Genomic DNA, 26,299 nt, shown 5'->3' with positions numbered 1-26,299 from the left:
GTGGCCCAAGTACTTTAATAAAGTACTCAGGCCGGACCAATGAATCTGGTCCCAAGAACAAGCTGTCCCATGTGTACCGCCATCACTTTATCATGGCTCACATTTGAGAGCCGATTTTTCTTTGTTGATGTCCTCAAAGCAATCTATATGGCTTCCGTATAAGATGGCCCCAATGTCTGAATGATGAAATCATGCCAAAATATCAGATGGTGTACGCTCACAGATTTGTTATTGAGTCCAATTATCGATGCTTGATATGGCCTATCTCTGTGTCCTGCTTGCATTGCTGTTCTTTTGTGCGTATTCCCTTGATTTTATGCTAAGCTTTCTTCCTTCTCCACACGTATAGCTGAATCAATGTTTCAGGTAGTCAGAGGTTTCATAATTACTAAAGCTTTAATGGTCATGCCATTAAGATATTCGAGCTAAGAAACAAAGCAGAAGTGCATTTATATCACATAATCCAAAAATATCAACCCCAAAGAATAGGCATAAAAAAACGAATGTTGGGGTTGTTTAGTCATTAAGTGAAAGTGTGCTCGAAGGCACACATTAGACGTGCTATCTTTTAAGATAGTTATTCCATTTAGGATCAAGTCTATGATGTAACGGGTATTCATGCAACTTCACTCTCATGCAACTTCACTCTCAGGATACAACCAAGCTTTCGTGTACTCGAAGGTTGGCTCACACTTTGCACAGGGTGAGACTAAGCAACTCGACAAAGAATACCTTCAATAGTATATTGACTAGGTTAGGTAGACCCTAGGTTCAACTATACTAGACCTTGTACTCGGTTGAGGTAGAGCCTTGACCAAATCAAGACCTAAGCTCACTTAGGAAGAGCACAATGGAGAATAAGAGAGACTAAAGAACTCAAGAGGGCAAAAAGAGAGAGAGAGAGCTCACATGGGCTAAAGATTAAGGTGAGAGATAAAGAGCTCACGAGAGAGAATGAAGGAGACCTTGAGAGCTTGATGGGAAGAATGAGAGAAGGTTATATACAGGCTTCAACCCCAACAACTAACAATAAAAGGGCTTCGGTTGGCCAAACAGTCAACCATTAATTAAGGTCCAAACGACTAGTCAACACTGACTAGGGGGTTAAGCATAGTCAATTGACAAAAATGGTATAACCCTAGTCCAAAACAACTATAAGAAGGTTAAGAACATCTATTATCAAGGCCTTGCTCAATGGTCAATAAGAAGGAGTGCATAATAGACTGTTTGACTATAAATGTCCCATGAAAAAGATGTTGGGCAGGTTCTAGTTAGGTCAAAGGGTTCCAACGGGTAGAAAGACTAATTCAAGGTTTAAAATTGGTTGGTCAAGGATCATATTGGGTTGATTAAAAGCTAAAGTGAGACAGTCTTGGTGTTGGGGATAAAACCGTCCCAAGTATCAAAGAGAATGGTCGAAGTCTAAAAATAATTATGAACGAATTTGAGTCAATTTGGACTAGACCAAACCCTAATTTCAAACTCAAACCTAAACTCAAACCCAAATCCAAATCCAAATCTAAAATCAAGTTCAAGTCCAAGTCTAGATACAAAGCTAAATCCAAGTCTAAGGTCCAAAGTTCAAAGTTTAATTGATATGCCCAAATCAGCTTTGCCCATAAATGCAACTCTACATTATTTAAAGTCAAGTGTAGCTCTCATACTCTTCAATGTGAGACTAAACTTTTATATGGTTAAATAAATATAAGACAATAAGTAGGCTACTTTAGGTTCTACTTAATAATTTTAAGACAAAACCTCAACAATTCATCATGTAAATTAAAAGTATAAAAAAACTCAAGAGGCTATTCATGAAGATCCAATGCATAAATAAATGTATCTTTTGGGTTTGAATCTGAGACTCCAATAACCTTAGCTTTGAATTTAAAAAATTTAATTGACTTTTTAGACACAATAACACTCTTTCATTTTAGGCGATCATAGTATATTTACCAATATATAAAAGTTACACATTAAGAGTCATGTGTTGTATCCAGTTTTATAAGAGCTCTAGATACAAAGCCCAAGTGCCATAGAAGGGCATCCTCACCTTCACACTCACATATATGAGTCCATCAAGAGTGTAAACCTCTTTGAAACACTCAAACCATAAGTCCTATAAAATTTCATTAAGAGTCAATTAGAACTCAACCACTGCACATATGTTTTGAGCACTTGGCATCAGGAATGCGAAAAATATAAGTGTTCAACCCAATCACTCAGTGACTTTTTCTTCCCATTAAACCACTAGACTTTGTTTGACTCATATTATGTGATTGAGTTTTTCTTAAACAATGATTTTTTTACAGGCTTTAGCACGATTTCTTGTAATGTTTTAAAGACAATTTCTCGAGAATTTTTGTTTGCCATGTTAAGTAATATATTCAAATAAATGTTCTTTAAACTTACAAGTCTAGTTTCACTCTAAATGTTCTTTTGTCTTTGCATGAAACTTGCTCGACTAACAATCACATGTTTATAGCTTATTGATGTCTCTATCAAGAGATTCATAGCCATTCAACTTTCATACCAGCTAAAGTTAGTACTATTATCTTTGCTTCCAATGTTAAATAAATTAGGGGTGTCAACGAGTTGAATTTGGTTTGGACTCAGGTGGAACCAAACTTGGACCAGATTTTTAGGTACGGTATCGAGTCCACTATAAAAAAAGTCATACCTGGACTTGATAAGAACTACATGAACCAAACCCGATAAAACCATATTTTTATTATTTTTATATTAAAAAATTACGGGTCTTAATCGAAACTTGGGTCAGGTCCGGGTTTGGTATAAAATTTCTCAAACTATACTCGGGTCCATGTATTAATCAGACCTTCAGTTCCAAACCCGTCTTCTTATTTATTATCATACCCAGACCCTATAGGGTTTGGTTTGGGTCGGGTCTGGGTAAACCAGACCCATTGACACCCCTACTTCAAATGGGTGATCAAGTGCAGCAACACACCAAAAGTGTGCAATGACATTGCACCTGATCCTCCCTCTATTATTCCATGCACAAAATATGCTGTAAACCATCCCAAAGCATTCATAACCTTTTTTTGGATAGTCCAAGGAAAAAACCCCCTCATCACGGACAGCACATTGGCTGGCCTTTGCTTGGTAAACCCCTTTAGGTTCTCCCTGCCCACTGACGAGTACACCCAGCTTCAACCTTGTGGCAAGGGATGCAACCCGTGAGTTTCAAACTTATTACTTCTCGTCAACTTGGTGATATTCACAAGTCACCCCTACCAAATGAGGAGAGCCCTTGTGGGCAAGCATTCATAACTTTGAATAAACCTACTTTTTTTTTTATAGTCCAATAGAAATCTTCCCCTATCACTAACTATACATTGGATGGCCTACGGTTAGTAAAACCCTTGAGTTCTCCCATATAAACCTACTCCTAAAATTATCATCAAGTCATTTTCTACACCTCAACTTTTTTTTATTCCAAATTCTTACTGTGGCTGTCAAAGATTCGTCCAGACTGATATTTGAAGCATTACAGTCTCATCCTATATATTTAGTTTCATTTAATCTCATATGTATCGTTCTATGATCATCCAAAATGACCAAGGGCCATCTGTTACTGTTAACCTTACCGCTAACACTTTGCTTACCAAGCTCTGTTTCAGCTCAATTGAGGTACAATTACTATGCTTCCACCTGTCCCAACGTTGATGACATCGTCCACAATGCGGTCAAGGAGAAGTTCCAGCAGACGTTAGTCACAGTCCCTGCGATGACCCGGCTCTTCTTCCATGATTGTTTTGTTCATGTTTCATTTTTCTTCCGCCTGATTAAACCATATCAGTGTGCATAATTGTACTCAAAGTGGTGCTTAGCACTATGGTTTTAGGCTTGTGAACTGATTGTGAGGTGTGATTGCAAATGCCGTCATAGGGATGTGATGCATCCATACTGATCGCATCGACTCTGAACAACCAGTCTGAGAAAGATAGCCATGACAACCCGTCATTGGCCGGCGATGGATTCGATACTGTGATCAAGGCCAAGGCTGCGGTGGATGCGGACCCGAATTGTAGGAACAAGGTCTCTTGTGCTGACATTCTAGCATTGGCAACCAGAGATGTCATTGAGTTGGTAAGGCAACATGAAAGCTGTGTGTGTGTGTGTGTGTGTGTGTATGCACATGCGCACGCTTAACAATTTATAATGCGATTGCCTTCGTAAGGCAACAATGTGTATGTGTGTAGTGCTAACCGCTAAGTTGCCTGAAAATGCAGGTTGGGGGGCCATCTTATGCAGTGGAATTGGGAAGAAAGGATGGGCTGAGCTCGACCGCCAGAAGCGTTGCTGGCAAGCTTCCTCAACCAAGCTTCAGTTTGGATCAACTCAACTCCAAGTTTGCTGCAAACGGTCTTACACATACAGACATGATTGCCCTCTCAGGTTAATGAACAAATGGAGCCATTGATTCTTTTTCAGAGTTTACTGTTTGGCTCTTTTTGTTCCCAGTCGAGTTCCTATCTCTAGTTTTAGATTCAGGATCTAGGATATCATGAACTTTTGGCAGCTAGGCTTGATATAGATATTTGGGGTTCCTTTAATTTAGCGGCAGGAACTTGGAAAATTCAACCCTGGTTTTCATGGAGTAGAAATCATCTTAATATTTGCAACTAAACTTAAATCACAGATTCGTTCCCAACCAATCGTTCCAAAATCTATCAGTCAAACTTGACTTCCCCACTTGACCAACTACCAAATTAAAGTTTGCAGTTCTGCATCGTTTTAGATTCAGGATCTAGGATATCATGAACTTTTGGCAGCTAGGCTTGATATAGATATTTGGGGTTCCTTTAATTTAGCGGCAGGAACTTGGAAAATTCAACCCTGGTTTTCATGGAGTAGAAATCATCTTAATATTTGCAACTAAACTTAAATCACAGATTCGTTCCCAACCAATCGTTCCAAAATCTATCAGTCAAACTTGACTTCCCCACTTGACCAACTACCAAATTAAAGTTTGCAGTTCTGCATCGTTTAATTGAAAACATTATCTTGTGACATTTACTATTCTTTCTCTTTAATTTCTATAATATCAAAATTGTACTTGTTCTAATATTCCTATAAACCTGCAAGGGCTTGATTCGCTGATCACAATTAAGCAATCTCATTACCTAAAATTCTTTTGTCTTTGTTTAATTTGTGGTCTGCAGGGGCTCATACAGTTGGATTTTCACATTGCAGTCGGTTCTCTAGCCGTATATACAGACCTAACAATGGAGTGGACTCAACAATGAACCAGACCTATGCAGTCGAGCTCCGTGGCATGTGCCCTGTGAATGTGGATCCGAGGATAGCCATCAATATGGACCCAACAACTCCTAGAACATACAAAGATGCATGGGACTCTTCACTTCAGACCAGTCTCTTTACCAACTGGCGTTCTCAGCCTACTTCAATGCATATGCCGGAAAAAGGTCGCGTTCGAGAGAACATTTATCACTGCAATAACCAAACTGGGTCGGGTCGGGGTGAAGACTGGACAGCAGGGAAACATCCGGCGTGACTGCAGCTTGTTGAATTAGGAAAGAGGGTTATGGGGAATATGTCCTATTCGCTAGCAATGCTCATGCTCTTTGGTTCACTTCTTGGTTTGTCTGTATCTTGGTGTCAAGCTCATTTGTTAGGCTTGTGCTCATAAGATAAAAAATTGATCAGTAAATTGAAAATGAGGTACATGGGTCGCATATTTTTATTTGTGGGTGCCAATTACTTTTATTTTTGCGTAGGAAAAAGAAGATAAAGGACTACCCACCAAAGAATACTTACATGTGCATCAATTGCCATGTCCACAAGAGAGAGAGAGAGAGAGAGAGAGAGAGAGAGAGAGAGAGAGAGATTTTCAAAATATAAATAAATAAACCCACTTAGTCTTTCTTTCTTTTTCTTTTTGTAGATACAATAAAGTGGCTTTGGTGCTTTACAAGATGCTTAGAACCTCATCCCTTTGTTTTTCGTTTGCAAAAAAAAAAACAGTGGATGAGTTATGAAGTATTAGATAACCTTGGTGATGCATTTAAAAGTTTATTTAATCAGCTTGCCAGAATTAAAATCAGTACCACATTATTACAGGTTGGTACCGTAGCGATCTAAAGCATCTGGGAATTGTCATGTGGCTAACCAATTCACACTGTTTTTAACTCGATCGTTAGAAGGCAAATTATTTTCAGCACCACCAATGTCTAGGTCAAATATATAATTGAAGAAGGCTTGGAAGCAAGATACAAACGCTCAGCCATACCACCTACCAAGTTGCTGCTTTAGTAATACGAACAACAGACTGTTGAACATAACGGATCTGAGTTTAACCCATTGGGAGATACACTGTCTCTTCCTCTCATTATATAAGGGGTAGGCTACCACGAAGATGACGAGAGATTCATAGCTATTAGCCTATCCTAAATTTCACATAAGGTTTACGTGGTATAGGGGTATAGGGTCCTGCTCATCGTCTGGGCTCATCATGGGCGTCGGCCGGCTAAGGAGAATGCCGAGCACTCACACGTTGTTTTCATGACGTCTTCAAGTATGCTTTCTGTTTTTTATTATGAAGATACACCAACATTGGGTTATGGGCCCATGATGTGAATTTTTATTGCGCGTGCATCAAGCATTTTCTTTTGACATTGCTAATTGACTACGACTGTCGTTGTAGGGCGACGTAAGTCGCAGATTGACAACAATTATCATCATGAGTCGACTAATTTTTTCTGGCAGTCTGTCGTGGTGGGGCGACAACGTTTCCCAATATCACATCCACAAAAAAAATAGTGGGCCGCCTTTTTACCTATGGCCGTAAGGCTGTAGGGGGATTTGGCAGCGTTGGGGTTCACTGCGGATCGTCGTCTGAGGGGGGGGGGGGGGGGGGTTCGCCGGATTGCCGGCAATGTGTGGCAAACCGCTTCCCTGTTCTTTCTCCAGTCGTCGGACAATGGAGATTCTTCACGCCGTTGGCAAATACAGGAGCCATGCCGGCCATTGTCGGATAACCTCTAGGTGTGCAAGGTTCGACATGGCCATTCTCCTCTCAGTTGATCGCCGAAAAGTGGTTTGAAAAAACCCCTTTTCTTTTCCTCTATCGTCGGAATCGATGGAGGTTTCGTCATCAATGATGTTGACGTTGCTGGCCAGTGGGTCGCCGGCAGGCAATGTGGGTCATCGGCAAGCAACTTGGGTCACTGCCGATCGAGTTGCGATATTCAATTTTCTGAAAAACTGAATGCATTTGGTTTCTCAGAAAAAATGAATGCACGTCTTTTAGTATTCTTAATGGGTGACCCGGGTCAGACTGGGTATTTCGACCCGGTGGAGACTTGATCCGACCCATTTTAGGTGGATCAGGTCTGCTCAGATCCACTTGGATCCGGTCTGAGGTTTTGTCCCAGGATTGGACCCGAACCCATAAGGCATCCGGGTCTGGGTCTGATCCTGTGGACCCAAATCCATTTAGTAGTGGGTCCGGGTTTGGGTCTAAACCAGTGTTTTGGATCAAACTTAGGATCTGATCCCCTAGTTGGATCCAGATCCAGATTCATTTGGGGTTCGGGTCAGTGATCGTATCCGACCCGGTTGGATCGAAATCAGGCCCATTTTGGTTTTGAGTCTGATCCAATCCAATTAAACTGGGTTTAAGATCCAGAACTATTTAGACCAGGTTATGATCTAGACCCATCAGGTATTAGGGTCTAGATCTAATTCAAATGACTCGAATCTAGTTTTGGATCGGATTAGACCCAAATCCCGTTTAGATCGGGTCAAACCCAAATCCTCTTTGGATCTGATCAGACCCGGATTCTATTTGGATCCGTAACAGGGTCTAGATACGGTTTACATCTGAACCGGATCAGAAACCAATACGACCCTCTACGGGACTGGTTCAAAGCTATTTTTGACCAGTTTTTTTAGGTTTTTCACCGGTTCTGAAAGGTAGAGACTCTATTTTTCATAATTTCATGAAGATACATGGATTTTCTCATTTGGTTATAGGGTTTTATGAACTTTTGTTTATACTTGGTGTCAGTTCATAAGGTTCAGAACTGATTCAAACTCTTTGATAATTGGTTCAGGGTTATTTTAGACCGGTTCAAAGTATTTTTAAATCGGTTCCAGCTTGAGAACCTCGGGTTTTACCCATATGAGCATATTTTTGTTATTTTCATGCTTTATAAAGTGTTTATTCTAAATAATGCATAATTTATGCATGCTAATTCATGTATTTTATATATGTTGGTTAAGTTATGAACAATGTTTTAGGCATGAATTATGACTAAATTTATAATATTGAACTGATATTTTGACTATATAAAGTATATTTTGTCATGAATATACATGCATTAAAATGTGTGCATGAGCATGCTCCATAATATGAATATGTTTTCGATAAAAAATCTTTATTGACCGATTCATGTAATCACCAAGTTGACAATGTTACACTTCGAAACCCATGGGAGGCATCCCTTGCTGCAAGATTGAAGCTGGGTGTACTCCCTTATGAGCAGAGAGACCTCAAGGATTTTACCAACCGGAGGCCAACCAATGTGTGACACATGATCAAACAGACAAAAGTATTTCTTAGGGTCACCCTCTTGGATGTGCATATAGATCAACGAGATCAATTTCACTTCCTCAATCATTCTCAAGAGTATCACTATCAGTAATATCAGAGTGTACAGATAAGTTTAGCATTGCTTGTATAGTACAAATAATGTTTTTAATGTGACAATCGGGGTCTGAACACTTCTTTTTTATAATTATATTTTGGAATAATCGGGATTGTTCATTTTTTTTATCTTGATTTAGCATATATTTAAGTATATTAATTCAAGCTATGCTATAAAGTAAATGAACCATGGCATGCATGACAAACCATTACTACATACACTTAGATTTGCTTAAAAACACGAGATGAGGCGAGCGTATCAGGTTCAAGGTATAAATTTGTGGTGAGCACATTGGCACGGAATATTTATCCACTAATTAACTAGAAAAGATGACAAAATAACTGTGAAGAATATAAAAATGGACTAAATTAAAATAAGAAAAAAATTAAAAAGGAGAAAAGAAGAAAAACACAGCATATATATATACACACACATGGCTTGCCCAAAGGCATGCATCCCCAAGAAAAAGCTCCCACTCTTTTTTTTTCTAATATTATTCAATATCTTAAGTTACATATTTATACAGATTTATGATCCAAATGAGGAAACTTTATCTATAACAAACATGAGAACTAATTTCAAATAATCAAAGATGAGATAATGATTGATGAAATTTCAACTAATCCATCACATCTTTTGCTCCAAGTTTGCATAAATTACCTCTATGTTGCTATAGATTGCAACAATAACAATACACTAAAACTTGATACAAACATTACCAGCACGAACCAACAACTCAATCAAGCCACCAAGTTGAACAGATTTTGCTAGAAGCATGAAGGAGGCAAAATGCTAAAAACTAGCGAAAAGAAACTCTTTAATTTATCGTTTCTTCTTCCAGCAATTGTACACACAATGTATAGACAGATTTTTTTTTGACAGAGAAAGCTGGAGTTAAGCAGACCGCTACCAGTTATACAACCATACCGTTGGGATTCGAACTTGCAACGTCCCAACACAAGGTGACGTGCACTAACTGCTCATGCCAGACAAGCCGAGCCCCCCGTTGGTATGTATAGACAGATATTGGTAAGGAGTCTAAAACTCCAAATTACTGGTTACAGTAAAAAAGAGGAGTCCAAAACTCCAAATTACTGGTTACAGTATCAGTTTTATCATATATTTTGTATGATAAAAGTGAAAAGGTTGAAGGAATATAAAGCAAAATACAAGAAAAGAATAAAGAGAAGAGGGGTAACAGGGTGCAGCTAGGCATGGTAAAGAAAGGGTGCTCGCCTAGCCCAGGCGAAGAACTTCCAAAGAGGGCGTCTCTTGTGGCGGTGCTGCTGCAGCTGGTGGTGGTAGCTGGTTGCGTTGAAGCCCTCGCCCTTCCTTAGCATCTCCCACATGACTTGCACGTCTTCGTAGCCGCATGTCCTTACATCCTGGTCCAGATTCAGCAGCATTACACCTGCGCCCACACCACATCCTTTAAATACCCTACCTTTTCCTTTTTCGTTTTTTTTCCATTGACAGAGAAACCACTCTCGAAGTAAGGGACCTGGCCTTACTGGACTTATGCCTGCCAAACCTCTCGCTCCCAAGGACACGCCTTGCTTTGGTTGAGCTGACGCTCATGGGATTTGAAATCAGTCCACCGATCTAGCAGCCTAGGTCCCATCCCACTGCATCAAACGCCTTTGGAGTTTTTTTTTTTCGTTTATTACACCGAGAAATCACACATATGATCAAAGACTTGGCAGAACTGATATTAGGCAGTTGTACCTTCATCCCAGCAGCATTAAACTTCGTGGGCATATCTGCCAAACCCCATGGAGCCTCTTGCTTTGCCTTCTAGAAGGGAGCATCCTCACAAGGGTTCGAACATCTACATCTTGTGGTAAGTACGAGAGAGGGAGTCTCGGATTCGATGAAAAATTGGATCGGGTTTGTATCTGACTCCAAACCAAAATATTCAGACGATTGTGGGTCGGTCAAGTCCGCATTCATTGGAAAGGCCGGAGCAGGGATCCAGGGAGAGGTTATATATGTGCCATAGTCGTCAACATTACAGCGTTTCATGTGGGGCTTGCATTCTGAAACGGTGGGCCCAATACAATGCTGTTATGTGATTCCATGCCACTTAACCGCTCCTTTTGATCTCAAATCTGAGCAGAAACAGGCTCATCATTAGACTGGCTGGCTCCACAGCCTCCATATCACTATCACCACAGGTCCACATCTCTTCCACCGTACCCATTGTATGAGTTTTGTTGACATCTTTTTCTCTCCTTATAAATGAAATGTTTTCTTATCCCTCTAAAAAAAAAAAAAACTTCCTTCGAACTACTAGAGATCCGTGTTTCATATAACGAAACAAAATAAAGAAGAAGAAAATGATGAAGAAGATGAATAGGGGGGTTTGAAGGTTACCTGGCTTCGTCATTAGGCCAAGATGGGTAGCAACGCTGAACCAAACTCTCCTCGTGGACACAATCATCTTGCGCCACCACTCCTTCGACACAGCCCCTGCCCCTCTCATCCTCCCCATCAATACTCTCTCTCTCTCTGACCCTTCAAAGCTTCACAGCAGCCTGAGCGTGTGACTGGGCGAGAAGACAAAGTGAGGAAATTTATAGAGGCAGAGATGCCCACAACCAGGAGGACAGGTAAAGACACGTCTCCTTACCACCACCGCCACTGATGCTTCCACCTGGACTTGACTGGGATGCATTAAAGCCGACCCTTTAACATTCGGCCACGTTTCTGTTAACAGCCGGAAAATATCCACCAAGCAAAACCGCCACCTCCGTCTCATTGAGTCCGGATCGGGTGCAATATGATTGCACAAAAATTTGTGCATTAAGCACGCCCATCACCCTCCTCCATCAGATCTTGGGTCTCACACCTAGGGGTGGCAATCAGGTCGGGTCGGCAGGTTGGCGGGTCAGCATACCTCAACACGAACCCGACCCGTTTATTAAATGGGTCGGGTGTGGCAAACACGAACCTGACCCATTTATCATGTTAACCCGTTTAATAAATGGGTCGGGTCGGGTAAACGGATTGGCGGGTCAGGTTTGGGTAACCAGGTTGATCTGCCCACCTAACTTCTCCCCCCAACCCCTAGGGAGAGCGAAAATGGAGTGGTGTTGATGGTTCTCCATAAGTAAGGGCGATGCGCCACAATCCAAGGACGACAAGGGAAAGGAAGGGCGAAAAAACAGAGAAGTCGGCGACGAACGCGATGGCCGAAGAGCAGGAGGTCCCAGGGATGAATGGTGCCATGGAGGTGCCGAGGCCTGACGTCATTACCGTCTTCGAGTTCGGCTTTGTCGCCGCCTCCAATGACAAGATCTTGCTCGCCGGCTACTGCCCCGTCTTCGATGAGCTCGAGGCATGCCAGTGGGAGATCGAGAGAAGGACGATGAGGAGGGGCTGCTTCTGACAGGGTTGATGCCGATTGCCAATGGAGAATGCCAACCCGTGACTAAAATATTGCGATAAACCGGTCGGGTTGGCGGGTCGGGTTCGGGTAAACGGGTTGACCCGCCCGCCTAACCCATTTATTAAACGGGTCAGACGGGTTGGCATACCCCTAACACGAACCCGACCCGTTTAATAAACAGGTTAAGTGGGTTGACGCGTTTACGACACGAACCCGTTTAAGCCAAACCCGAACCCGGCTAAGAAGCGGTTTAGCGGGTCGTGTCAGATTTTGCCACCCCTACCCACACTCGACAGGCCCTGTTTAGAGTGCTCAGGTGCTTAATGCACAAATATTTGTGCAAATCATATTGCACCTGATCTTTTCACGGTCTCATTCCTGCCTCCTCTCGGCCATGCAACTTGTTTTTTTATCAAAATTTAATTTTCATATATATATATGATCTGCATGGTTCATTTAGTTTGAATCGTCGGGATTTTCTGACAAACCAAAAATTAATCAACGATTATGAAAATACTAAAATTAGTTTATTTAGGAAAACATACATATATATATATATATATATATATATATATATATATATATATATATATATATATATTTGTTAAAAAATACAATCATAAGGGTGAATTCTCATGAAGTTGACCATGTTGATTCCACCTACCGAGTATCTGAACAACCAGAATCAATGAGATCTCAATTGGGGTATCACAATGGGGTGACATAGGATGAGCATAACCAAGTTTTTTTTTTTTTTTGGATAGGCAAGCTGGGGTTAGGCAGACCCCACCAGTTATACATCATACCATTGTGATTTGAACTTGGAACGTCCCAACAGAAGCTGATGTGTATTAACAGGTCCTTCCAAACAAGCATAGCTCCCTGTTGGTAGAACCAAGTAGAATAAGGGCCTGTTTGGAATCCTGGCGTTTATGCATTTGGTAAAATCTTGGTCAAACTACCTTGGTGGTCCTGTTGGAATCTCGGGGATGGGTGTTTATGTATTTGTGATGGGAAGTGAGGCCCTTTCTCTTTTGTATTTACACTAAATCATAGATTTGGCAGCTGCCACTTCTCCGAATGCATAAACTGCGCTACAGATTCCAAACAGCGCTACAGATTCCAAACAGGCCCTAATATAGTCCCTTCATTTGTATATTCTCACCTCCAAGGGTTAACACTGTTCTCAACATCACCACGGGGTCACCCCTATGGCCAACCGAAGGCACCGGATCAAACCCCACTGGGGCACAGGTGTGTCCTTAGCTTTCAGAGATGGCCCACGTAAGGCAGGGTGGTCGTGGGGGCCTCATTCGGGGTTTTTATCTCTTTGGCAAGAGTTGCTCTTCCTGGTCATAAAAAAAAAAAAAACATTGTTCTCAACAAAACTGAAACCCAAGAATGACTGCTAAAGAATATGGTCCTTGTATGCAAATTGCCATCACAAGTACTTTTTGGCCCTTTTAATGCTTAGCCTAAGCCTGGATAAAGAGAGGGTTAAGGAGAATGACAAGTAATTAACTGCAAAACTTGTATCTTATGAAAATGAAACATGAGCTGTATGGAAAACATATATCATCACATGCAAACAAATTGAACCATATGTACAGTTAGATACTAAATAAAAAGCACATATGGCCACTGCCTCATAAAATGCAGCCTGTAATGCTGTTAAATCGGTCTGAATCGGCCGATTCCGATTCGAATCGACTCATAGTCGATTCGCGTGTCATTTCAATTCACATTTTTTAAATATATTTTTAAGAGGTTTAATGATTTTTTTGTTGTTTAACAACACTGGTTCACATGAACCGATTTTAACAACAATGGTTGGTTGATATAGAGATCATCGTCATGGCTCAAGAAAATTAGTGCCACGTGAAACCATTTTAATGAGGTGAAGTGGCACTTCAGCAGATGCCATGCGTGTCACTTAAAACCTCACTAAAAACTTTATTCAAATGATGAAATTGGTAGATTGATAGAACTAGGACACCTACGTGGTAGTGAAACCAATCAGGATGTCGCAGTGTATCTAACAAGGACACGTTTTGCGGGTTCGATTTTTTTCAGAAAATAAGACAGGAAAGAGAATTTTTACTTTTTTTTAATAACACGCTATTTTTTGATATTGTGATAGTAAAAATGTATTTTTATTGAAAAACAATGAAAAGTGTATTTTTTTTTAAATATTAAAATAATATTTGTACATGTCAGTATGTTCGAGCGTACCCAATAGCAAAAAGGTTTGGAAAAATGACCCATGCCAAAAATGACAAGTTTTTTGAAATATCTTATAATTTTCAAAATTCACTTTATGTTAAATTCATAATTTTTTGGCTATAAAAAAACTTTTTTACCTTTGATACAAGCCATTTTTTTTTTAGATATACGAACTTCCTTCCAAATATCTAAATATGTGAATTTCATGTTAAATATGTAAATTTCTTCTCAAATATGTAAATTTCTCCTAAATATATGATTTTCTTCTTAAATATGCAAATATCATACTATATTTGTTAGTTTTTACGAAGGTTCATGCATGTGTGAGGACACTCGCAAATGTGATAGTACTTAATAAAAAGAGGTTCAAACATTTTGGAAACATTTGCAACAAACAAAAAAATCCGATCATTTTTTCTACCACTATATATATAATGGTAGCTGCCTACCACTCACTTGGCGAGATATCCGTGCACTCGTGCTCGCTAAAAGGCAAAGGGCTTTTAGATATGCTTTTGATGCATCGCTAAAGGCTTTTTGTGACACTTTTGTAAATACGAGGCAATAGGCCTTAATTTTGTACTTTTGAAGCATTGCTATAGTTTTTTTTTTTTTACTTTTAACTGCACTCATGGTTTCAGATGTCCTCAAAATGTGCCAGCCTCCTTTTAATAAAATTGTATAAGAGCAAATGGAGGGGAACATTCATAATTGTGTGAGAGCAAATTTGCATGTTTAAAAGAAAATTTGCATATTTGAAATAAAATTTGTATATTCAGATATTTGAGAGGAAGTTCACATATCTGAAAGAAATTAGCTTGTGCCAAAGGTAAAAATATCATTTCAAAGTAAAAAATTTGTGAATTTGAACATCTGGCAAAATTTCAAAAAATTGTATGAACAATTCAATAAACACGCCATTTTTGTCGTACATTGCGATTATTTTCCGAAAAAGGTTTCACCTTGATATTTTGGGGCGTAAAGAATGATGTCCCCTTTCTAAACTGAACAGATTCTTTATACTCGCATTCCTTAATTGAAGGTAGCTTTATCTCTTGAAAATTTTGTTTTAGAAGGGTACGTTTGCTTGTCATAAGTGGGATGAGCACTCACTACTGTAACCAGCTTTATCTATTTAAAAAAAAGATGCATTCTCATGTGAGAATCATATTCATAATTTACATTTTCTCGTGTTTTCACTGAAAACGTGTTGCGGTTATAATTTGCAACGATATGAACTTAAGAAAATTCTACTTCCACATGGCAAACAATGCCTTTATTGCTTAGATTCTGGCCAAGAAAGAAGAAAGAAAATCAAAGGGCAAGTTGTGCCCTAAGGGTGAGTTTGCGTGCTGAGGAAGAGGGCTCTGCTGCACCTCTTCCACTGTAATGAAATCGGACACCCCCACCACGGGAAAGGATTCCGCGGAAAGGGGGTGGTCCTTGTTGAAAATAGGATTCCCTTTCCGCGAGGAAAGGGAAGCCCATGTTTCTACGGCATGCAAATGCACCATAAATTAACAGCATTGCCTTTATTGCTTGTATTCTTGCTGCAGAAGAAAAATGAAAGGGTAAGTCCCAAGAGCTCTTTAGACCTGCCCAGGGAGGTCAGGTCAGCTTAACAACTTCCAAGCTGAAAAATGCCATAAGTTTTGGGTATACATCCATTATTGCATAAGCTAAGCTATGAATATTGTTAGAAAGCTTGGTGGACTTTAAGGGCGTGTTTGAATCACAGCATGCACCTGAGCAGGGACTGACCGGTCCATGCCCGGGTGCCATCGATACACGGGAGTTTGAAGCGGGGACTCATTGGTTCCCGCCCTTTTGTATTTAACATGGCGGGAGGGAACCAGTGAGTCGCACCCCCTGGACAAACGCCACCTGGTGTGTCCATGTGGCATTTGTACAGTGAGTCAAACACCTCCTAAGGGGATGTTTGTCCAGAACTAATTGCATGCATACTTCCAAAATGGCCCGTCAAGGACGGCTGCTTAAAAGTAGGATGTCCCTATGATTGGGAGGAGAGACGATCGGGGTACTGTATGACTGCACAAAAAATGTGCATTAAGCACTCGATCGCCATCCATCAAGCCTTGGGCCCCACCCACACCTGATAGGCCTTTCCCGAAGACGGAGGGTGATAAGTGCTTAACGCACAAATATTTTAACAATAATATTGCACTTTATCTTTTCACCACGGGGAGAGAATGTTTTATCCTTTGGACTTGGGAGAAACCTGTATAGAGTGTCAAACATGCTCTAAGGGTATGTTTGATGGCTTATCTGGACGAAATGAACAAAAAGAACGGATTCGTTCTGTAACAACTGTTCCAAGTCGAACGTTTGTTTGGACCGTACTCAAATGCTATGTCACAAATGTTCGTTGTTTGATGATGACGTGCGGGTAACTTGAACAGTCAAGGATTCGTCCACCATTTTACATGTTTTAACAAATTTATTATGGTTTTTTGCCCGGATATGGATCCAATTATGGAATTATATCTAAAATCTTAATTTTTTGCTCAAAATATGAATTTAGAATTGGATTTTTGTCCCAAATATGAATTTTGAATGAGATTTTTGTCCCCAATATAGTTTTTTGCTTTGAATATGGATCTCAAATTGGATTTTTGCCTCAAATATAGATCTCAAATTGGATTTTTGCCTCAAATATGGATCTCAAATTGAATTTTTGCCCAGAATATGGATCTTGAATTTGACATTTGCCTCGAATATAGATCTCTAATTGGATTCAGTGCCTTTTTAAAAGTATGTAGGACTACTTGCTTAACATTTGATGATGAATACATAAGGTTTGGAAAAGTAGGCAACATGCTTGCTGCATTTTTTTCAATATCACAGCTATGGGAAGTCAATAACCTTGTGCCATGCAATGGGCTCATGGCATCCTGCAAGTACCTCCACCCGCCTGATCAATTATTCCCCAAACACTAAATTTATAATGTAGATTTATGAAAATGATCCATGGTATGATTTCCACTTAAGTTGGTTTTATCCTCCACAAGTTTAATAATAGAGCGGTTGATTTGCAAGTGGATGACAACCATGACTAAAATTTGATAAACCTCAACCATCAACTAACTGCAAATATGAATCAGAATCTTAGAAGAATTATTGAAAAAGAAAAAAAAAAGATTGAGAGCTCTACCAATCCACCATACTTAAAAATGCTTACGATCAACAAAAAAGACTTTACAAAAGGAAACTTTGTCTTCAGTCATATTTGTGTTTTCATGGTTTTTATCCTGGTTTCATAATCAACACAAAAAAAAATGGATACTATATATATTGAATTAACCATACATCATTAACCTGTGCCACACAGATACTCTTTTTATTCATATAATGAATCCTTTAATATATTAGTCGCATTGAGAACTTTAAAAACAACAGGAAACAGATCATGAATTGATTGCCAACTAAGCAAATCATGGTTAATCACTATATTAGATAAGTACAACTAGAAATATTATATCATACAACATGTGTTTATAAAAGCCAATAATCAATTGTATTACCAAAGGTATACATCAAATGATAAGTTACAGTGGAAGAAGATTAAACTTTCTTTCCGTGTTGTAAACTGAACGTTAGAGGGATCATTTACCAACAAACTGATGAATTTATGTTTGTATTAGACAACTGCAATTTATGTTAACTCAAAATCCTGAAGTGAACTCACTCAATTTCCTAAAGATATATTTTGTAATATTTTACACGCTTGTTCTACAGAAATATAATCACACCACAACTTTATTTCTCATAATGAGCCAGAACCTTTATGTATTGTGCTTCCTCCAGGGTCATAGATAGCACCTTTGCATAAGCTTAAAAGACATCTTTTGTGTTTCTGTAATTTACATGCCAACAACATAAAAAATGAAGAACCCCCAAAAAGAAAAGAGAAAGAAAAAAGAAATTACAATTCCTAACTATACACATACATCCAACCACCAAGCTTTTACATTGCTACATGTTGGATTAACCACCATGATTTACGTGGTGGTTATCCACGATATGGATTCATCCCCACATCTGGGATGATCTCTTTCGATAAACCATCATAGGATCAAGGGGGAACAGTTACGCAAACCGTTCCTACCCTATGCACTATACACAGGTGTCATGAGCAACCCTTTTATGAAGCGATCTGCTATCAGAAAAGTGCGTGTGTGCAAACTAAAGCGGGAAGAGGTCGACTCATCGGTTGCATTCGAAAGCCTGCGCTTGTGGTGGATGCAGTCTGACTGAGCAGACAAATCCCCTAGGCCTGATCGATCTTCAGAATCCGATTCGTCTTCCTCTGCTCCAGCGACCTCCGATTCTCAGTAACAACAACCCGTCAATGGCTGCCTCAGGTACGTAGCACCTCCCATGTGCTTTTGCTGTTTACATAACAACCTTTGTGTTTGCCGCGTGTCTTTGTTTTTCTATCACAGTATAGGGTCACCAGCATCAACAGGGGAGGCAATCTCGGACGACCCCAACAATGGGTTATGGGCCCACACCTCGCATCTGCTGCGCAGGGTGTGTCCTGGTCGTCCGGCAATGCAGGTCACTGTGGGGCGACGTTGCAGCTGGTCGTCGACACTGACGATTGTCGCCATAGGGCGATAGAACAAAAAAAAAGGGGTTTTGTGTTTTTACCTATGGTCATTGGGCTGCAAGAGCATCAACCATCGCCGATGGAAGCCGCAGACTGTCGTTGATCTAATGGTCGACATTTGTTCGGCAACACACAAGGGTTAAATTTTTTTTCCCTGTTTCCTCTACTATCGGGCGAGGAGAGGTGTAGCGCCAGTCCGGGCTCCGTGAAGGTCGCCGACAGGTGTGGCGACATTGGTCGCCAGTGGCAATTTGGGTTAACCCTAAACCCCTTTTGTAGAAAACAGAAAACCCTCAGGTTTTCTGTTTTACAGGTTTGGTTTTAATCGGATGGAACCAGGTTCGACCCAGATCAAGTTAAAATCGGGTCAGACTTAGATCCAGTTATATACCGGGTCAGAACCGGATCCAGTTATAAACCAGGTCTGACCCAGATCAAGTTAAAACTGGGTCACACCCAGATCCAGTTATATACCGGGTCAGACCTAGATCCAGTTATAAACCAGGTCCGACTCGGATCAAGTTAAAATCGAGTCAGACCCGGATCCAGTTATATACCAGGTACGACCTGGATCAAGTTAAAACCGGGTCAGACCCGGATCTGGTTATATGTCGGGTCAGACCCGGATCCAGTTCAAGTCGGGTCAGACCCGGATCTAGTTCAAGTCGGGTCAGACTCGGATCCAGTAGGGTCCAGACACTATTTAACTTGAATTGGATCATGGACTGATTCGGCCCCTTTTCAGGACCAGTCCAGAGTCATTTTTGACTGGTTCTTTCAAGTTTTTTACCGGTTCTGAGATGTTGAGATCCTATTTTAGCAAATATAAGAAAATATAAGTATTTTTGCACACGGTTATAGGGTTTTATAAACTTTTGTTCATACTTGACACTGATTCATAAGATGCAGAACCGGTTCAGACCCTTGGATGATCGTTTTGAGGTTGTTTCAGACCAGTTTAGGGTGTTTTCAGACCGGTTCCTGGTTGAGGACCTAGGGTTTTACCCATTTAAGCCTATTTTTGTTATTGTTCATGCATTTATTTGAAATTATGCATACATAAATGATTACTTAATATTGACAATAAGGATAGTTAGATGACTTAGTGTATTCACGTCACCAAAGTAACTGAATACACGTATGTCGTCAAAGAATTTCAACACTATCATACAGTTTAAGCCGATATTAATATTGTACTTAGATTTGTGAAACGATAAATGACCCAAAGGTAGTTTTATCATGTTCGGAATTTAAGTAGGGTGGAATAAGGTAAATGTGTCAAAATACATCACACATGTGTACCCAAAGGTACCTTGTGTCAATGGTCTAACTTCACAAGAACCTTAGTTTTGCCGATATGGTCGGTAGGCGAAGTGGTTTCGCGTGTTGAAGCTCTTATCAAAGTAGGATTCTGATGACCCCCTTCACTCGCCTGGAAATAAGCATATTAAGAGCCTTTATTCTTTTGTTTTTTTCATTAAAGTTTTAATCTTGTACGAATGCTTTATGATACATGTCTTTTGTCGGGCAGTTTCTAGTTCTGTGATTTTAGATGGCTCTAGTTGTATACCTTTTCTAGATTGATCAAATTTTAGTGATTGAAAAGAAAATATACTTTTTACATTAGGGTATATGGATCTGGATCTGGCCCTAAGGATAGAAGAACCTGCTGCTCTAACTGATCAAAGTACTATTGATCAAAAGGATGCTTTTAAGAAGTTAGAGCGCTCGAATAGACTTAGCTTGTTATTTTTGCAATCTAAGGTGGCTAAGAATTTTTGTAATGCCATACCGCAATGCAGGACAATTATAGAATTTTTAAGTGCTATTGAAGCATAATTTGTGAGTTCAAACAAGGCCAAAGCTAGTACCCTGATGTCTAAACTCATATCTATGAAATATACTGGAGGGAAAAACATTCGCCAATACATTTTAGAAATGAGGAACATAGCGTCTCAACTAAATGACATGGAGCTCACCATCTCTGATTCTTTCCTAGTGCATTTAGTTCTAGCGTCCTTACCCTTGGAGTACGGACCTTTTAAAATCTCTTACAACACACATAATGATGAATGGGTGTTCAATGAACTTATTTCCAAGTGTGTTGAAGAAAAGTAGAGGTTGAAAGGGAAGAAGGTGTAGAATGCACATATGGCTTCTCATGCATCCAAGGTAAGACCAATGAAGAATGCATTTAAAAGAAATGCTTGGAAGAAGCCAACAGGAGATAAGACATCCCAAGGCAAGCAATCCAACTCTGATCCCATAAAGTGCTTCTTTTGCAAGAAGAAGGGATACAGGAAGATAGATTGCATAAAGCACAAAAAGTGGTTGGAAAAGAGAGGTAATTTTTTATTTGTTTCTCATGAATGCAATTTATTACAGATTCCTGAAAATAGCTGGTAGATTGATTCTGGTGTTACTGTTCATATTTCCAACTGTCTACAGCTGTTTCTGAGCAGAAGGAAACAAACAATGCATGAGAAGAGCATCTATTCGGGAAATAAGATGCATTCACATGTGAAGGGTGTTGAAACTTGCATGATTACTCTAGATACAGGCATAGTTTTGGATCTTCATGATGTCTTTTATATTTCATCATATAGTAGAAACTTAATTGCAATTTTGAAATTGGATAAATTTAGATATTGTTTTAAGTTTGAAAATTTTAAATTATTCATTTATAGAAATTCAATTGAAATTGGTTTTGCATCAGTTTATAATGGTTTGTATAGATTGAACATGAAGATCCAAACTCAGGAGTCATTGACTTCTGAATACGCATTGGTTGGAAATAAACGTAGCTTGATAAATGATAAATCTTACATACTTTGGCATTGAAGGTTGAGTCATATCTCTGAAAAGAGAATAAAGAGACTCGTAAATAAAGAGATCTTAAAATCTCTATATTGTATCGACAATGACCTATGTGTTGATTGCATAAAGGCTAAGCATACAAACACATATAAAGAGGGTGTCAAACGCAATAGTGAGATATTAAAGATAGTTGACATAGATGTATATGGACCCTTTCCCCCCTGTTACACAGGCAAAAAATATTTTGTCACCTTTATTGATGACTATTCTCAGTATATGTATCTCTACTTGATCTTTAAAAAATTTGATGTTTTTCAGATGTTCAAGAAATTTAAGAAAGAAGTATAGAAACAAACCGATAAAGTTATTAAAATAGTCAGGTTTGATAGAGATGACAAATATTATGGTAAGTTTATTGAGATGGGTCAAATGGAAGGACCATTAGCACAATTTCTCAAAGAGGAAGGCATTATGCCTCAATATACCATGCTTGATAGTGCCTATCAGAATTGTGTAGATAAAAGAAGAAATCAAACGCTTAAAGAAATGGTAAGAGCTATGTTGAATTATTTAACACTTCCCATTAAGTTGTGGGGTGAAGCCTTAAGGACAGCTGTGCACATTTTAAATAAGGTACCTACAAAATCTGTGCCTAAAACTCCTTACGAGTTGTGGACAAGTAGAAAATCATCTTTGTCTTATATGCACATATGAAGATGTCTTGCAAATGCTAAGTTGTATAACCCCCACATTAAAGTCTTTGATCCAAGAACAACTAATTGATATTTTATTGGTTATCGAGAAAGATCAAAAGGGTATAAGTTTTATTGCCTATCTCACTCACCACAGATTATTAAAATAGATAAAGCAAAATTCCTAGAAGATGGTTCAGTAGGATTAAGTGCACTTCAAAACCTTGATTTTGAGAAAGTACAAGATTCAATTTCGTCATTTGTTAAGGAAAACACCAAAAGATACCGTATTATTATTCCTAATGATGATGTGGTTGATCATTCGGTTGTTGATGCACAAATCCAAAGTGAACCTATTGTGGACAATACAAAAGAGCATGAACAGGATGATCAAGTTCAATCTGAACCTGAAGAACAACCTGTTTGGAGATCCACAAAAATTAGAAGATCTGCCATACATCCTGATTATATGGTGTATCTTCAGGTGCCTGATGATTTCATAGATATGGATGATGACCTGTTGACTTTTATAAAAGATATGAAAAGCAAACAATCTAAACACTGAATAGAAGCCATGAAAGAAGAGTTAGACTCTATGGATAAAAATTAAGTGTGGGATCTTGTCAAGTTACCTAAGGGAGTAAAGCCCGTAGGGTGTAAATGAGTCTTTAAGATCAAGAAGGACTTCAAAGATAACATAGACAGACATAAAGAAAGATTGGTTGCTAAAGAATTCACCCAGATGGAGGGCATTGACTACAATGAGACGTCTTCTCCTGTCTCAACTAAAGAGTCAATGAGGATAATTTTGGCCCTTGTAGCTCATTATGACTTGGAGCTATACTAGATGGATGTGAAAACAACGTTTCTCAATGGAGATTTGAATGAAGAGGTATATATTGATCAACCTCTTGGTTTCTCTGAAAATGATCGTCTGGTTTGTAAGCTCAACAAATCAATTTATGGACTTAAACAGGCCTCCCAACAGTGGTATATTAAATTTTTTCAAGTCATTGTGACTATCGATTTTACAGAAAATATTATTGATCAATGTATATACCTTAAGGCAAGTGGGAGTAAGTTCATTATATTGATTATGTTGTATATGTATGACATTTTACTTGCAGCCAACGATATAAAGTTGCTTTCAGAGACAAAATAATTTCTTGCATCACATTTTGATATGAAAGATATGGGTGAGGCTGCTTATGTTCTTAGCATTGAATCCGTCGAGACAGAGCAAAAGGTTTTCTAGGTCCCTTCTAGAGATCGTATATAAATAAGGTGTTAAAGTGATATGGGATGAAAAATTGTTCTCCTAGTTCAACACCCATATCAAAATGTGACAAGCTGAGCCTAAAAGATTGTCCAGTGGACGATATTGACAAAGCACATATGAGTGTTTATCCATATGCATCAGTTGTTGGCAGCTTGTAGTACGCGCAAACATGTTCTCGACCAGATATTTCTTTTGCAGTAGGGGTGTTTGGTAGATTTCAGTCTAACCCAGGTATACCTCATTGGAAGGTTGCCTAGAAAGTCTTGCAGTACTTGCAAGGGACAAAAAACTATATGTTGACATATCATAAAGTTGATCACCTCGAGGTCATTGGCTACTCAGATACAGACTTAGGAGGATGCCTTGATAGTAGAAAGTCTACTACTGGGTATGTCTTCTTACTTGCTGGGGGCGCGATCTCTTAGAGGAGTGGGAAGCAGACGACCACTGTTGCCTACACCATGGAGGCAAAATTCATAGCATTATACGAGACTACCTCGCAGTCTATATGGTTAAAGAACTTCATATCACAGTTAAAGGTGGTTGATTCCATTGTGAAGCCACTGAAGGTCTACTGTGATAATGAAGCGACAATGTCCTTTTCGAACAACAACAAAAGTACTACATCATGTAAGCATATGGAATTGAAGTATTTTATTGTTAAAAAAAGGACAAAGAATCATTTTGTGCATATTGTTAATATTGGTACCAAAGAGATGATTGCTGATCCTCTTACTAAAGGGCTAGCACCAGGATTATATTCCGAACATATAATGAGGATGGGCTTGTTAAACTTTTTTTTACATATGCATATAAATAAAGTGATCACTTTCAGTTCTTGATTCTCATTATTTTTGTTGTTAATCTCATAAGGATTAGAGATTCAACTAAGGACCTATAAAATAGAATAAAAAGGACATTCTATTCGTCAAGTTATTCCCATAAGGTTTTCTGGTTAAAGGGTTTATCGTTGAATCAAGTGGGAGAATGTTGGATTAACCACCACGATTTACGTGGTGGTTATCCACGATGTGGATTCATCCCCACATCTGGGATGATCTCTTCCGATAAACCAGCATAGGATCAAGGGGGAATGGTTACGCAAACCGTTTCTACCCTATGCACTATATAAAGGTGTCATGAGCAACCCTTTTATGAAGTGATCTGCTATCAGAAAAGTGCGTGTGTGCAAACTAAAGTTGAAAGAGGTCGACTCATCGGTTGCATTTGGAAGCCTGTGTTTGTGGTGACTGCAGCCCGACTGAGCAGACAAATCCCCTTGGCCTGATCGATCATCAAAATCTTCTTCGTCTTCCTCTGCTCCAGCGACCTCTGATTCCCAGCAATAGCAGCCCATCAATGGCTGCCTCAGGTACGCAACACCTCCCTTGTGCTTTTGCTCTTTACATAACAACCTTTGTGTTTGCTGTTTGTCTTTGTTTTTCTGTCACAGTACAGGGTCACCGACATCAACAGAGGAGGCGATCCCGGATGACCCCAACACTACACACATACATCCAACCACCAAAACATATAAAATTCAACAACCAAAATCCATGATCAAAACCAAGATCAGAGCATACATCTTTTACATTTACACAAGCATGATTCTTTATACATTCTAGACTTAGAATAAATTCTTACATAATATTTAGGCAAAGCAAAAGACATAAATTCGATCCTTGGTTCGATTACCCCTGGTAAAGGTGCTAGGAACAGTCGAACCTCATACCGATGAGCGAATCCCGTCTCTCCCTTTTTCCCACAAACATTTCAAAACGGAGGCGAGTAATCTTTTAAATCTTTTCAAGTATCAAGGTCAGGTGAGACCTTCGCAAAAGAGTTCATCTCTCTCTTCTTTCTTTCTCTTCTCTCTTCTTTTTCTGTCTCTTAGTTCCTCTTCAAAAAGGGAAATAGAGGTTAGAAAGAAAAAGAGAAGGAAGAGAGAGAATACCAAGATGAAAATTTTTGCGATGATCACAGTTTTGGCGACCGTGATGAGACTGGGAGAAATACTTCACCAGAATGAGACAATTCTCTTTGAAAAATATAAACAACGCTAGGTCGCATCAAAATAGATATTGAGCATTTATTTCATTTTTGGATAACCAGAAAATTTCGCCAATAAGATGAAAATGTAATTGATTCAAATGCTTGAAAATGTGCACGTATGTGCGAAAGATATTCCCTTTTTTCACCTAGAGTATTTTCTCTAACGAGGTTAACTCCCCAGATTCCAGAGTCAGATTCAAATTTTAAAGTTGTTGAGTTTCTTCAAGGAAGTTATTCATTTCCTTGACATGAATAGAGAAGAAATACTCTTAATTTCATAAAAGCAAGCAGTGAAAAGATATTGATGAAAGGATTTTGCATGAGAAAAGATGATTTCTGACAACTTTGGCAGTTTGATATCCTGAGGTTTTTCCCATAATGATCTTTTTGCACTCTTTTTGAGTCATTAAGCTTTCTTGGGTTTCGGGGAAAGTTCATTACATCATCCTTCATTTTGGAGATGTCTTGGTTTTTCTTTTTTTTTTCGGGGAAGGGTACGTCACAAACTCCTTCATCTTGGAGATGTTC

General features: G+C 39.2%; 1 pseudogene; it reads left to right on the top strand.

Annotated features, from left to right (window-relative positions):
• Nucleotides 1-3,571: 3,571 nt before the first annotated feature.
• LOC149847667 (peroxidase 51-like) lies at nt 3,572-5,555 on the top strand (annotated as a pseudogene).
• The last annotated feature ends 20,744 nt before the right edge of the window (nt 5,556-26,299 follow it).

The sequence above is a fragment of the Nuphar pumila genome, chromosome 1 (genome assembly GCF_984573655.1).
Source record: "Nuphar pumila chromosome 1, dmNupPumi1.hap1.1, whole genome shotgun sequence".
NCBI lineage: Eukaryota > Viridiplantae > Streptophyta > Magnoliopsida > Nymphaeales > Nymphaeaceae > Nuphar > Nuphar pumila.
This window is presented reverse-complemented; position numbering and strand designations above follow the sequence as displayed.